We start from the raw sequence: 4,869 nt of genomic DNA on the forward strand, positions 1-4,869 counted from the left end.
AAGAAATGGGCTAGCACAAAAGCAGCAACGATCGAAAAGGCAAGGCCTCCTGCCTAGGAGCCTCCTAACTACTCCTGGTCGTTGGCGGCCTCCACGTAGTAGTAGGCGTCCTCCGGGTAGTAGTAGTCATCAGTGGCGTCGTCTGGCTCCTGGGATCCGTCATCTGGTCGCAACAATCGGGTATGGGGGAAAAGGAAGTAGCAAAGCAACCGTGAGTACTCATCCAAAGTACTCGCAAGACTTATATCCGATCTAAACTAAGTATGCATCTGTATCAAAGGAATGGGTTGTATCTGTGGACTAAACTACAGAATGCCAAAAGAGAAGGGGAAAGCCTAGCCTATCGAAGACTAGCATCTCCAAGCATCTTGCAGCATCAGGAGAGATAAGAGTAGCATAAAGTAAAGTAGTAGAAGTGTTATCAACCTCGGCCAGAGATCCTTTCTCGACTCCCTGCGAGAAAGCAATCCCAGAGCCATACTATCCAGTTATCATCACAATCCAGTTCTCATCACAAGTATTCAGTTCTAGTTGTATCGATCGGGATACAACTCCAAGTGTCCGTTATCGTAGGACAGGCTATCGATAGATGTTTTCTTCCCTGCAGGGGTGCACCAACTTACCCACCACGCTCGATTAACTCCGGCTGGACACGCTTTCTTGGGTCATGCCCGACCTCAGCCAAACAATATGCCGCAACCCGACCTAGGCCTAATAGAGAGGCCAGCATGCCGGACTAAACCTATGCCCCCAGGGCTCATGGGCCATCTCCTCGGGAACTCCTGCACGTTGCGTACGCGGCCGGTGAGCAGACCTAGCTACCTCCTTCAACAAGGTAGGTGCTTTCCAGTCCAACCCGGCGCGCGCCACTTAGTCGCTGACGTCTATTAAGCTTCGGCTGATGTATACGACGCAGAACGCCCATACTATGCCCTCGTGATGGTTAGTGCTACCAGGCCAGAGGCCCCTCAGATCAAATATCCAAATCGTAGTGGATTAGGAACGCGCGGTAACGAGCAGAGACTCACGATCGATGTGACCCCGTTGCCCCGTCTCGAGTACTTGCGGCAAGGGCTAAGAATGCCCGGCCATGCCTTGTAAGTATCTTGCGGGCACCTTCCAGGTCGACCCGACTCCACATCACTCGCAATTAAGCTCGTGCGGGTACCCCTCAGGGCCGACCCGTCTTTCCAAGTAACAGTGGTAAAGTCCAAGTATCCGTATGTCCAAACATCAAGGGGAAAACCCGAGGAATCACCCCCGGTGAATTCCACTCGATGTAATCATCAAGGTGAACGTAAGAGGAACCACCCCCGAGGTGCACACTTGAGGGGTTGCATGACAGAGTCGTATCGGAAGTGGTTAAGGCAGAATCACCCTCGATGACCATGACCGAATAGCTACACTACAAGGTTAACATCAGAAGTGTTGTAGAGGTTTCACCCTCGGCACTCGATAGTAACCCAGTAGTGTCGAGCAACTAGGGGGAAAGTGATGTGCGGTGCCGGGGCCTGGTCTTCGATCCCGTTGATCGGGTCTTCAATGATGAAGCAGGGGCAACAAGGACAAGGTGGGGGTCACTGATGGATCACTAACCATCCTATACTAAGCAGTTTAGGATAAGCAGGTAAGGTATGAAAGCAGGTAACAACAACAGGCTACGCATAGAGTAGGATAATACAGAAAGCAGTAGCAGTTCTAATGCAAGCATGAGAGTTAAAGAAATGGGCTAGCACAAAAGCAGCAACGATCGAAAAGGCAAGGCCTCCTGCCTGGGAGCCTCCTAACTACTCCTGGTCGTTGGCGGCCTCCACGTAGTAGTAGGCGTCCTCCGGGTAGTAGTAGTCATCAGTGGCGTCGTCTGGCTCCTGGGATTCGTCATCTGGTCGCAACAATCGGGTATGGGGGAAAAGGAAGTAGCAAAGCAACCGTGAGTACTCATCCAAAGTACTCGCAAGACTTACATCATATCTAAACTAAGTATGCATCTGTATCAAAGGAATGGGTTGTATCTGTGGACTAAACTGCAGAATGCCAGAAGAGAAGGGGAAAGCCAAGCCTATCAAAGACTAGCATCTCCAAGCATCTTGCAGCATCAGGAGAGATAAGAGTAGCATAAAGTAAAGTAGTAGAAGTGTTATCAACCTCGGCCAGAGATCCTTTCTCGACTCCCTGCGAGAAAGCAATCCCAGAGCCATACTATCCAGTTATCATCACAATACAGTTCTCATCATCATCCAGTTCTCATCACAAGTATTCAGTTCTAGTTGTATCGATCGGGATACAACTCCAAGTGTCTGTTACCATAGGACAGGCTATCGATAGATGTTTTCTTCCCTACAGGGGTGCACCAACTTACCCACCACGCTCGATTAACTCTGGCCAGACACACTTTCCTGGTTCATGCTCGGCCTCGGCCAAACAATACGCCATAACCCGGCCTAGGCTTAATAGAGAGGCCAGCACGCCGGACTAAACCTATGCCCCCAGGGGTCATGGGCCATCTCCCCGGGAACTCCTGCACGTTGCGTACGCGGCCGGTGAGCAGACCTAGCTACCTACTTCAACAAGGTAGGTGCTTTCCAGTCCAACCCGGCGCGTGTCGCTCAGTCGCTGACGTCTATTAAGCTTCGGCTGATGTATACGACGCAGAACGCCCATACTATGCCCACGTGATGGTTAGTGCTATCAGGCCAGAGGCCCCTCGGATCAAATATCCAAATCGTAGTGGATTAGGAACGCGCGGTAACGAGCAGAGACTCACGATCGGTGTGACCCCGTCGCCCCGTCTTGAGTACTTGGGCAAGGGCTAAGAATGCCCAGCCACGCCTCGTAAGTATCTCGCGGGCACCTTCCAGGTCAACCCGACTCCACATCACTCGCAATTAAGCTCGCGCGGGTACCCCTCAGGGCCGACCTGTCTTTCCAAGTAACAGTGGCAAATTCCAAGTATCCGTATGTCCAAACATCAAGGGGAAAACCCGAGGAATCACCCCCGGTGAATTCCGCTCGATGTAATCATCAAGGTGAACGTAAGAGGAAGCACCCCCGAGGTTCACACTTGAGGGGTTGCACGACAGAGTCGTATTGGAAGTGGTTAAGGCGGAATCACCCTCAATGACCACGACCGAATAGCTACACTACAAGGTTAACATCAGAAGTGTTGTAGAGGTCTGACCCTCGGCACTCGATAGTAACCCAGTAGTGTTGAGCAACTAGGGGGAAAGTGATGTGCGGTGCCGAGGCCTGGTCTTCGATCCCATTGATCGGGTCTTCAATGATGAAGCAGGGGCAACAAGGACAAGGTGGGGGTCACTGATGGATCACTAACCATCCTATACTAAGCAGTTTAGGATAAGCAGGTAAGGTATGAAAGCAGGTAACAACAACAGGCTATGCATAGAGTAGGATCATACAGAAAGCAGTAGTAGTTCTAGTGCAAGCATGAGAGGGAAAGAAATGGGCGATATCGGAATGCTTAAGGGGGTTTGCTTGCCTGGTTGCTCTGGCAAGGAGGGGTTCATCGTCGACGTAGTCGATCACAGGGGCGGCATCGGTCTCGGGGTCTACCGGAGAGAAGAGGGGGAAGAAATAGTAAATATAAAGCAAGCATAGCATCACAAAGCATAACATGGCAATATGTTGTTCTAGAGGTGAACTAACGCGGTACTACACTTTGAAGACGGAGAGGGAAAACATCCGAAGGGGTTTTCCTGGTGTTAGGCATTTTTCGGACAGATGAAAGAGAGGGAAAAGTTCCATGTTCAGCTAGTTAGAGGCATGTGACAGATGAACGGACCGCATATTCGGATTCGTTAGATTTTTCTGAGCAACTTTCATATAGAAAACATTTTCATCCGAGTTACAGTTTATTTTATATGAAATTTTCAATTTAAGCATTATCTGAATTTCTTGGATTTATTTTAAATTCAAAAATAACAGGCATAAAGGCTGCGTGCACCCGGTGAAGTGCACCTAGGGAGGCTGACCAGTGGGTCCAGCCAACTGCTGACTCAGTAGTTGACTGGTCCACGTTTGACCAGTCAACTGGTCCGGTGGGACCCGTGTGTTGGTGACCCAATTTTAACAGCAATTTATTTAACCTTTAAACGACTGGGTTAACTATGCAGCGGACCCCACAGTCAGTGACAGGGGCGTTTAGTTAATAGCGCCATTAACTGCTAATGACGGTGCCACATCAGCGATGACACCGGCGACGAGGCCAAGCTTCGGCGACGACCGTCCGGCCGATTCCGGTGACGACTGCACGCGCGGGCGGCACCATTGGCAAGCTAGGGCTCTCGCGCTTTGTATGGTGGCCGCGGGGCCTGCTGGGGCAGCCAGAATCGAGCACGGCGGCGAGGGTAGCGGCGGGGCAGTGGCGGCGGCTAGAAGCGGGCGAGCAGCCAAGGCACGGCGCAACAGGGGAGGGCGCGCACGGCAGGGCAGCTTTGGCGGGCGCGGGCGTGCGCCGGGGGCGGGAGAGCCACAGGCGGCGCACGATGATGGCTACAGGGGCCGCGGGGGGCGTGGGGCGCGGCCAGCGCGTCCCAGACGCGGGCAGAGGAGGGTGCGGCGAGCATGGCGACTACGGCAATGATTCGTCGTCGAAAAGAGGGATGGGGGGAATGGCGGCTCACAGTGAACTCAACGACGCCGTAGCAAGCTCGGGGAGGCGCTCGTGGTGGCGGTTCGTCGACGACGCCCGCCGCGACCGAGGTGGAGGAAGAGGACGCCGGCGACGATGTAGTGGCCCGAGCTCGAGGCCGTGGTCGCAGGCGATGTGGAGAACGACGGCGGAGCTCCCGCGCGGTCCTAGGAGACGGGGTCGACGGAAGGCGCGTGGACAGTGTCGTCCGTGGCCACGGC

Source organism: Triticum dicoccoides, chromosome 2A (assembly GCF_002162155.2).
Source record: "Triticum dicoccoides isolate Atlit2015 ecotype Zavitan chromosome 2A, WEW_v2.0, whole genome shotgun sequence".
NCBI classification, from domain to species: domain Eukaryota; kingdom Viridiplantae; phylum Streptophyta; class Magnoliopsida; order Poales; family Poaceae; genus Triticum; species Triticum dicoccoides.